General features: G+C 43.3%; 1 long non-coding RNA gene across 1 annotated transcript; it reads right to left on the bottom strand.

Annotated features, from left to right (window-relative positions):
* Positions 1-10,193: 10,193 nt before the first annotated feature.
* Positions 10,194-10,658, bottom strand: LOC141205563 (uncharacterized). Its single transcript, XR_012276252.1, has 3 exons — positions 10,563-10,658; positions 10,354-10,477; positions 10,194-10,270 (listed from the first exon to the last, which is right to left on the bottom strand). It is a non-coding gene; the product is annotated as an uncharacterized lncRNA (long non-coding RNA).
* Positions 10,659-11,556: the final 898 nt, after the last annotated feature.

Below are 11,556 nucleotides of genomic sequence, written 5' to 3' on the forward strand. Positions count from 1 at the left end.
TCTGATGTATATTAATACTGCTGTTAGCAGGTTAGGCAGAGTTTGTGGAGAGATAGTGCACTACAGGTTAGGCTTCATTGCATGTTCTTTCTGCTGCTGTAACTCATATCAATAGCCCTAGTTCTCAGGGATAATAATATTCCTTTTTGCTCTTAATCCTGCTAATTTTTGTGAAAAGCAATATACTACACTATTTTTACTGCTCCATTTGTTTGTTAACAGTATACAGCCACACTTAGTTGATTTGACTAGCATTGCTATGTAGTGCAAGCATTGAAAAAGTCCATCTGTGGTGGTCAGATTTTACTGCGTAATGATCCTGAAATTTTTTGTAATCTGCGAAATATTATACTCCATTTAAAATGTGACAGTTGTGTGTTGAAAACATACATCCTGACTTGGCCGCTAACCAATAGCATATTGCTATTGCAGTAAAACTTGCTCATCTGAAGTGGTCAGATTTTTACTGCATTAATAATCGTGAAATTTTGTTGAAGCTGCCAAATACACTGTGTTCCAAATTATTATGCAAATAATATTTTTTCAGATTTTCCCAAATTACCTATATGAATTGCAGTCATTGTAATTTTCCAGTCAAATAACTATTAGAGTACAATTGAAAGGTTTTTGTACAAACTGCCTATGATAACAGTATATTTTTTAAAAAATAAAACACTCAAACTGCACTCAAAATGCATGTTCCAAATTATTATGCACAGCAGAGTTTTCAACCTTTTCATTTTAATAAAGAACAAAAAAATGGTCAGTTTTGAAATTATAAGCATTAGCAGGTTATTACAAACTGAAATCAAACAGTTTTCACCTCAAAACTTTATTCTAGGTGATGTTACATTTGCACATAGGACCCCTTGTTCGAAAGGAGCTTCTGAACTCTCTCGTCCATTGAATTTGTCAGGTTTTGGATGGTTTCTGCTTTAATTGTTTTGCATGAGGACAGAATACCCTCCCAGAGCTGTTGCTTAGATGTGAACTGCCACCCGCCATCATAGACACTCCTTTTGATGAAGCTCCAGAGGTTCTCAATGGGGTTGAGGTCAGGGGAGCATGGGTGCCACACCATAAGTTTGTCCCCTTTTACGCCTATAGCAACCAGAGATGCAGATGTGTTATGTGCAGCATGAGACGGGGCAAGGGGAAACTGTGCCTGCTGAAGTAGCACAACAAACACCCACATCATGTCGACCTAGCGTCCTGTCCCACTTTGTGGAACAACAGTCTTGAAGCCAGACCAGTATGAAAAGGTTGTTGGGTTGATAGCAGACAATGCTTCCAGTCAGTTTTCAGCACCACCCTGTCTTCCACACGGTCCAGTCTCAGTAGTCTTGAGTCTGGACCACATAATCCTCACCCTGAGCCTCCTTCCTCTCACCATGCCGAGCGCCCGGAGACAAGTGATCTCACACTTAGACACTCCGAAGGGCTGTTTATATTTCCATTTATAGTTTCTGTCCTCTTGCCCTGTTCGCTTCAAGCAGGATATGAGGAGATCACACTTAGCGATACCCAAATATTTGTAAGTCAGTAGGAAGACAAGGGTGTGGACGGGGAAGACGAGATGGTGGACGATGAGGTTACTTACCCAATCTGGGAAGGTGACAAGCAGAGCAAAGACAGCAGCGCAGAGAAGGTGGGATCCATAGTACCACAACAGGCAGGAAGAGGTAGTGACGTGACCATAGAGACAAGGCAGGCAACTGTTCCCCAGAACACCAGCACGAGGGAAGTTGCCAGTCCAAGGGTTAGGTCTTCCTGAGTCTGGCGCTTTTTTAAAAACTGTCCAGTTAACCCAAAAAAGGCTATTTGCAACATATACTGTGCCAGCATCAGCAGGGGCAGCACAGCTACCAGCCTGACCACCACCAGCATGCTCAGGCACACGACAGCAAAGCACTCAACTAGCTGGGCCAAACGCCAGGACCAGAAACAGTGTCTGTGGGTGACACCACTGCCTCTTCACCTGTTGTATGTGCATGCCAATCCCCTGTCCATGATGCAGGCGAAGATGCCTCCCACTCTCCACCTGTCGTAGCAACCACATTCACGTCCTTGTCCCAGCGCAGCGTTCAGTTGTCCCTTGGAACACAAGCGGAAATACGCAGCCACCTGCACTCCCACAGGCCACAATACTAAACGGCCACATTTCCAGACTGCTCGCACTGGAAATATTGCATTTTAGGCTTGTGGAGAAGGAAGCTTTCTGCAACCTCATGGCCGCAGCTGTACCTAGGTACTCAGTCCCCAGCAGCCACTATTTCTCCCGATGTACCATCCCTGCCTTACACAAGCACTTGTCCATTAACATTACCCGTGCCCTCACAATGCAGTTACTAGGAAGGTCCACCTAACCACAGACATGTGGACAAGTGCTTGTGGCCAGGGATGCAACATTTCCCTGACGGCACAATGGGTGAATATTGTGCAAGCCGGGACCCAGTCGGATCTTGGGACGGAACATGTGCTACCGATGCCGAGGATTGCGGGCCCTGGTTCAATCAGGGTTGCCCCCACCTTGTACAGCAGTTCCTGCACCTCCTTTGCCTCTTCATCCTCCATATCTCTGAAACATCAATAATATGAAGCTAGAAACTTCAGCACTGCCTTGGCCAAGCAGCAACAGGCTCTGCAGAAGCTAATCTGCTTAGGTGACAAACTGCACACTTCTGCAGAGTTGTTGAAAGCTGTAACAGAGCAGACAGATCTGTGGCTCTCACCGTTGAACCTACAACCAAGCATGGTCGTGTGTAACAATGGCTGGAACCTGCAAGTGGCACTGAAGCTTGGCAACCGAGCACATGTACCATGCCTGACCCACGTGCTCAACTTAGTGGTTCAGCGGTTTCTCAAAACCTACCATGATCTGCCTGAACTGCTTGTGAAAGTACACTGCGTGTGCCCATTTCCGCAAGTCAGCTACAGCTTCCGCCGCCCTGGCTGTGCTTCAGCAGCCTTTGCAACTTCCAGCTCACTGATTGTTGTACAATGTTACCATGCGTTGGAACTCAACGTTGCATATGTTAACAAGGCCTTGTGAGCAGCAGTGGCCAGTTGTTGAGTACCAGCTCCAACACGCCCGTCAATATTCTGGTCAGTCTCCGCACATAAGAGCTGATGAGTGGACATGGATGTCTGACATCTGTGCAGTTCTCCATTCCTTTGAGGACTCCACCAAGATAGTGAGCGGTGGTGACGCCATAATCAACGTCACCCTCCCGCTTCTCTGCCTACTGAAACGCTCGCTGCTCACAATTAAAGAGGAGGTTTTGCAGGCGCAGCAAGTTGAGATGGGCAAGAAACTATACAGGGTGATGCTACACAGCCCAGCCTTGTATCATCTTTTCAACGTGGATTGGGTGCTAATGAGGAACACAGGCAGGTTTCCTGCGCTACAGACGGTACAACCTGCACCACCTTCATCCCGTCTGTTCACCGTGGCTGAAGAGGAGGAGGACAAAAGAGGAGTATGAGGAGGAGATGATGGACAATCATCCATCTTGGTGGGGACAGGGAAGTCTTGGCTCTTCGCAGTCTGGCACATATGGCTGAGTTTATGTTCTGCTGCCTTTCCCGTGACCCTCGCGTTGTACACATTTTGGGCAACAGTAATTACTGGTTGGTCACCCTTCTAGATCCATGCTACATGGAGAACTTTCTATCTCTCCTTCAAGTGGCAGCGAGGTCTAATAAAATGTTGCAGTACCAGAAGGCCCTAGTTGAAGAATATAAAAAATTCCCATCTGACAACTTAGATGGTAGAGGTCACAGTTCATTGGACAACCAATGAGTACAGGGAGACAGACACACAAAGCCATATGCAGTAGAAGCAGGGGAACACTCTCAAAGGTCTGGGACAGTTTTCTCAGACCCTCCCAGTGCCCAGGCCCTGATACACGGGGTAGTCTGACAACGAGGGAAAAGTTTTAGAAGATACTGAAGGAGTATCTTGCTGACTGTACCACCGTCCTTGGTGATTCCTCTGTGCCTTACAACTATCAGATATCCAAGTTAGACACGTGGCATGAACTGTCTCACTACAGCTTGGAGGTCCTGGCCTGCCCTGCCTCTAGCGTTTTGTCAGAGCGGGTTTTTAGTGCGCCGGGGGTATTATAACTGATAGGTGCGCCCACTTGTCAACTAAAAATGCTGACAGGCTGACTAATATCAAAATAAACAAGGCCTTGATTGGCCCAGACTTCTCAACACCACCGGATGACAGCAACAGAACATAAACTCAAATCCATTTTTTTTCTGGTCTATTCCCATGCAAATCTTCACACCCAGATAGGTGTGAAGATTTCTTCTTTTTATGTTGTTCTATTCCTTCTTCTCATCCTACACCACAATATCAACAGGGTGATCATCATGCAACACCCCCATTAATTATTTTAAAGGTATTTAGGACGCCCGCATGAATAATTTTTAGAGACCTACTTCTAACATTCTTTACAATATACATGTATACTCCTGATGGAAATGAGTGTTCATTGTCGTTGCATACACTGTCTATAACTTGATTGCATTCTTCAAAAAACTCATTGACAGATGTGTTTTTTAATGTAATCCACACTCAGAAATTCAACAAAGCAGGCAGGGTTGCTTGCGTTCCTTTACAGTTTGGTGCTGCCATATCCCAAAAAAATACTCTTTGGGGGCGGGTTAAAATCTATTTTATATTCTGCAATATTACCTCTCTTATCTGCAATTTGTGTACGAGTGAGCTATAGCACTAGGGATAGCGTATTACAGGTTATCTAGTTAGGGATTATAGCCTTATACTCCGTGCTGCTGCAAGCAAAAAAGAGAAAAAAATCTATGCTATTCCTTATTAATACCACTGTTAGCTACATTTAGTATAGGGATAGGTGCTAGGTTGTAGCATCTGCTGGAAATGACTGTTCATTCTGGTCACACACATCTTTCCACAGTTCATAACTTAAATGATTTCTTCCATTCACTCACTGACCAATTCCAAATTTTTACGGTGATCTGTACTCAGAAATTCATCATCGTTCACAGAAATTTATCATGGTTGACAGAAATTCATAACTTGGGGTCCTTGTCCTGCAAAAAGACCCTTGACCTAGGATGCCAATCCAACTTTCTGACACTGGGCACTACATTGCTACCCAAAATCGTTTGGGAATATTCAGATTTCATCATGCCTTACATACAGTCAAGGCATTCAGTGCCAGAAGAAGCAAAACAACCCCTAAATATCTTTGACCCTCCACTATACTTGACTGTAAGTTCTGTGTTCTTTTATTTTTAGGCCTCATTCCATTTACAGTAAACAGCTGAATGATGTGTTTTACCAAAAAGCACTATCTTGGTCTCATCTGTCCACAAGATGCCTACTGGCCCTGTAAAAATAGTGGAGGCCACTTGCTGGCACTCTATAAATTGTGAGGGCCGCCAGGTGGACCTCCAAGTTTCAAACTTTATATAATATATACAAAAAAGAAAATTTGACCACCTCAGATGGATACGTTATATTGCAGAAGCAATATATGGCCATGCAAGTTTCAAACTTTACCGTATTAAAGAAGTTGTCCACTAATTTTACATTTATACCCCATCCGTAGGATAGGGCATCAATGTCTGATTGACCTGGGTCCTGCACCCGGCAACCCTGCCAATCAGCTGCTATCGGTGCCAGTGGCTTCCGTCGGCCGGATGTGCTTACTTGCGGAGCTTGGCTGTCTAGCTTTAGTGGCCGCCGCAGGGTACTCTAACAATAGTAAGGGCCGCCTGATGGTGCTTTATAAATAGTGAGGCCTGAAAAAAATGGGCCTACTGATTACTCTTTTGTCTTCCGATTTTGTATTTTCTCTGCCCTCCTGGTTCTGACCCAGCTAAGATGACTATTTTTCATCTCTCACTCCACAGAACAACAGGTCACACCAAGGCCCAAGCCTAGGTGTCTCTGTGTAAGTCCAGATTCATGTAGATGGGTTAAAGAAGTTAAAGGCTGATGGGAAAAACTGTGACTATAGACAATAACACATCACATTTTCTACTGAAAAGATTAGGCTGAACAGTCTTGGGCTGTGTGCCCACGATGCGTTTTTTAAGCATTTCCGCAGCGGCAAAAACTCTGCAGAAACGCTCAAAAAACGCATGGTAGAAGGCCTGCCATGTTCCCCAATGATAATCCGCATGTGCTGTACACATGCTGCAGAAATTTTCGCTGCGGGTTATCATTGCGGAAAAAAACGCAGCACTACCAATTATTTTGTGGAAGCGCTGCGTTTTTGCCACCATTGACTTGCATTGGAAAGCTTGGATTCCGCATCACTGCATCTGTACATGCGGAATCCAAGCGTTTCAATGTGCGGATGGTACCCGGGTGTGGAGGAGAGGAGACTCTCATCCAGACCCGGGTACCATAGAACCTGTGAAAAAAAGCATAAAATAAAAAATAAATATACTTACCTTCTGATGGCCCCCGGTCTCCTTGTCTTAGCTTGCCGGCAGATCGCGGTGGACTCAAGGACCTGCGCTGACGTCATTTAGTCATGTGACGGCAGGTCCTTCAGTGTAGTGGACCGCAAGCTGCCGGCAAGCCAGGACCAAACGAAGCAAGACTCCGGGGGCCATCAGAAGGTAAGTATAGATTTATTTTTTGACATTCTTTGGGGTCACACTATATAAATCCATGCCGTTTGCATAGTGTAACCAAGTTGTCAAGCACTTTCCAAGTGATGCTAAAATCGCTTGGAAAGCGCATGTCAACCCGCATGCGGAAATGCATGTGAAGAACGATTCACATCCGCATGTCCCTGGCAGGAAAAACGCATGTACAATCCGCATGTACAATCATCATGCGTTTTTTCTGCCAGGGAGATGCAGAAACGCTCAGGAAAAATCCGGAGCATTTCTGCATCGTGGGCACATAGCCTTAATCAGTAAAAAAAAATGAGAAGAGTAACTAGTGGAGAAACCTCTCTGGAGTAAATAGATTATCAGCAGCAACAAACTCTAAATTATCCTAAAATCCAATATTTTCTGTCAGATGAGCTTCATGAAGAAATATTAGACATTTAAAGTGAACTTTTTATAATAGAGCAGAGCTGAGGAGTCTTAAATTTGAATATCTGGCATTTGGAAGAGGCAATGGAGACCTTTTTTAAAGAGACCAAGGAGTTACTGAGTAATATAAGTGAGGCAAGCCGATCCCACCACAATCATACAAAATGAAAATCTGTAAACCAATAGACATAGAATAAAAAAAATGTTACATCCCCAACAACAATATATGTATGAGGGGGGAGCTCCAACACTAAACTGGAGTTGCACTCATTTATGGTGGACCATTGGAGCTACTATGAGTCCTGACCAGAAAAGTAGAGAAAGTATTAGTGCCCCCATTTCAGGAGAGATTGTGCAGTAATCTGAATTCCTTAGGATTGAAAACATAATGGAATTAATGACGTTGAGTGAATCCATGAAACCAGGGCTCGAGCCAACACATCTCCTGCAGGCGTGAATAAATGTATATTACAGCCATCAGCCACGCACAGCTTAGAGATATATCATGGCACAGGTGTAATGTTTTCTCTATAGTTTATCACAATCCTGTTTGAAGTTAGTTGGTTTTAAAAGAAATTGAAAAGTCAGGATAAAAGGGAAACTCTGTTGTTACTGACAGAAATTCACACTTGGCCTCACTGCACATTTAATGTTGTCGATCATAAAAGTGAAGTTTGGCCAGAAAGACTGGACCTGGTCTTGTAGGGACCATATGAGCACATTCAGCAGCACAGAAGGGAGAGAAGGTAGATTCATCCAATAAGATATCAGGGATCTAGGAAGCCAACAGCATCATTACCCTCCGCTTTCTTTTACAGGCCCATCATAATATTTTTTTTCAAGTGATTTTCTAACTTCTCAGCACATTCTACATAATGTGACAAAGTCACTGGTAAAGTACTGGAGGAGAGATGTGTAGCACTGAGATTGTTAGCTCCAGTAATTAAACATAGGAAAAAGGTTCCAGCACACGAGGTGGTAAATCAGCCATCTTTAGTGCTAGAATGATTGAACACCTGTAGAGAGGGAGGAGGTCATAGGATAAAATTCACAGCCTTTAGAGTATTTGTGGGGTGGGCCTGGAGGTAACAGCCGCACTTTAAATAGAAACTGTTCCTGTGTCTGCCTCTTTAAAAAGCTGAGTGAGTCGATCACAATACGCTGACATTTGGCTTTGTAGTTTACAGATCTGGGCAGGTAAGGGTCAACGTCTCCTAATCACAGTGGGTAGGTGGATCCTCCAGATTTTCTCAAATTTCACCACAGGGGATATGTCACTCTAGACTTTACATGTATCACACAACACCCACTACATATATAAGTAGAGGGAAAATAGAGTATAGACAGTTCATATTACTTTTAAAAAAATTCCTTTATTTAATCCATTAAAAAAGATTGCATTTAAAATTAAGCAGGAGTAAAATGTTCAGTACCAGGATTTATTACATAGGTCTCAATCCTATAAAGTTAGTTAACACCAATGAATTTATATTATTGCTGAGCTTAAAGTGTATAATTAGTCAATCACAGGATCCGAATTCCTTTCTCATAAAGTGCAACTATGAATAAAGTGTCCGGTGCCATCTGCTGAAAACGAACCTTACAAAGTTATACGATAGCAGAGAAAGTGTCTAATGCTAGCAGCTGTAATAATTATAGAGCCATATGTATAAAGTGTCCAATGTCATCAGCTGAAAACGGACCTTATAAAGTTGTGTTAATAACAAAGAAAGTGTCTAGTGCTGGCAGCTATAATAATTATAAAGTCATATATAGGCTAATGATATCCCACTGTCAACTTGTGACATAAACTGAGCCTAATCACATATCTCATATCACATATGTCGTTCTAACCAAAGCAGAAGGCACTGTGAGACAAAAAATACAATCCAGATCCTTTCTCAATCTGGTGATAAACTTACAGGAGAGAGTAATGTCCCCGTGGTCCTGGCACTACACCCCGACGGCCGTTTCGCCACGCTTCTTCCTGGGGGCGGTGACTACCATATGACAGCTGGGACCTTTAAATATTCATTGCTACCAATCATTTGGCGTTAGGGCACCCACGTGATGTTTCGATGTAGCGGGCGCATGCGTGCCGTATGGCTTCTCATATATAGAAGGCGGACTTCCGGTTTAGGCGCTTGGAACGCAAGCGTGGACCGCATGACGTTCCCAGGTGCAACCCACCGGAAGTCCATGAGCGCCAACAGCTGCGCATGCGCACCCATCGAGGATACCGAAGAAGAATATGGGAAAGTGAAAAAAGGTTAGAAAAATGTGAGAAAAATATAAAGAAATGTAAGAAAATATATTGAAAGATGCTCCATAAGTGGATATATAAATAAAAGTGGAAAAATAGGCAAAATTAACAAAATAAGCAAAATTGACACAGAAGTACAAGAAAAGTGTCGAAAAGTAAGAAAAAAGAAAAAGGGGAGAAGAAAGAAGAAAGAAAGAGGAAGAAAGAAGGAAGAAGGTAAATATCACTAAGAATGGAGTGGGGATGACAATAGGGAGATGACATGAAAAAAAGGGATATGTATGTGTTAGATATACTTAGAAAAATCAATATATGCTAATTGATACTAAATGGGAAATGGCATTTATAATGGAGGATTTGTATACGTACGATCCTCCAGATTGTAAGTTCTATAGAAAAGGGCTTTTAATGCCCAAAGTCATTTGGACAGTTTTGGGTGGAGGAGAATGTTGTGGTCTAGAGGGAAATGGTGATCACACGATTGTGATACGGCCGGTCTACATCACCCATAAGGCAGCCACAGCCGGTGACTGAGAAGAATCTGTGACTTCTCAGCATTTAGTGGTTACTACTCACCTGGGTAGTCATATGTAGGAATCTCCTCTGTACACTGATCACCCCTCACATATGTCTCTGTAGTATTAATAGGGGTCAGATCTTTACCCTGAAACAAATATTGTAAAAGTCACAGACAGATGGAGAAGTCCCATCTATGATCAGCTCTAATCCTGTCATCTCCACCGTTCTCTTTACACAAATAGACAACATATAATACTGGTGGATAAAACAAAACTGATAACAAGACCTTCACATCCATCTACAAATCACAGGGGAGATCTCATGACACCTTCTCTCCATCTACCTGATGATCTTGAGGAACATTGGGGTCTTCTTGCTTACAGTCTTGTGGTAGAAGAGAACGGGGACATCTCTCTGGTGTTGTTCTCTTACTGGATAGATCTGGAGGAAACACATACAGGGACTGAATTCATTCTTTACATACAGATAATTATAGGCCGTGTGTATTCAGTCCTGTCTATTACCTGGTGATGTGAGGGGCTGGGGAACCTCCATCATGACGTCCTTGTACAGATCTTTGTGTCCTTCTAAATACTCCCACTCCTCCATGGAGAAATAGACAGCGACATCCTGACACCTTATAGGAACCTGACACATAACAATGATACCATCATTCCCCCCAATCACTTCATAGCGTTACTGTATAATGTCCCAGCATTCCCAGCAGTGTCACCTCTCCAGTCAGCAGCTCAATCATCTTGTAGGTGAGTTCTAGGATCTTCTGGCCATTGATATCTTCATGTATCAGGGGGTGAGGGGGAGGTCCTGTGATTGGGCTCTTGGGGTCTTCCCCATCCCTCAGACACAGGGTCCTGACAGCGCTCACTAGAGGTCTTCTTCACTACTGTGTAATCCTGGTTATGGAGAGACACATTAATACATCTCACTCCAGACATTTCCAGAGTCCTCACCTCTCCAGTTCTGTCCATCTGTTATTCCCATAGATAAGAATGATGTAATGTGACGTCATCAGAATCTCTCACCTCTCCAGTAAGCCGGAAGAGGATCTCTAGGGTGAGGTGGAATATCCTCTCCGCCATCTTGTCTCTGTCCATATCCATCTTTGATGGGTAATTCTGAAAAATTCTCTTATATAGAAGATCTTCACTGAGAGGATCTGATATTGCAGAGACCTGAATGAGAAGAAGATGAGCCGATGTAACATCATAAAAATCCTGTAAATAATACAATTACTGGAGATAATAAGGGGAAATATATCAGGAGATAGAAGGTGTAGGTGTTGTATTCTCTAGTCTTGTATGGACTGGAACACAGGTTGAATTGCTGACTAAGACATCTCCTCCATGCTCCCAATCACTGGCTGTGTTACTCACTGCGTCAGCAGCTGATTGGCTGTAATAATCACAAGTTCGTTGGGGCTGACCAGGAAATACAGAGATTGGCGGGGACCCTAACAGCAATGATATTTTTATTATTTTACAACATTCAGTTATTTTCATTGACTTCTACTAATAAAACCTATATATTTTAGGCCACAGACAACAAGCAGTTTCTTCCTCGGAGTCTGCAGCTGAATACCTTTCTCATAGACTCATCTTCCATAAAGCTAATTCTCGTCGCATTTACTGGCACTGGAATTATATTATGCTGTGTGTGGGGGGGATGGCGGTACTGTGGGAACATTACACTGTGTGGGGGCATCATAT

Source organism: Phyllobates terribilis, unplaced genomic scaffold, assembly GCF_046119375.1.
Source record: "Phyllobates terribilis strain yellow unplaced genomic scaffold, ASM4611937v1 Scaffold_140__1_contigs__length_4765195, whole genome shotgun sequence".
Classification (NCBI taxonomy): Eukaryota; Metazoa; Chordata; class Amphibia; order Anura; family Dendrobatidae; genus Phyllobates; species Phyllobates terribilis.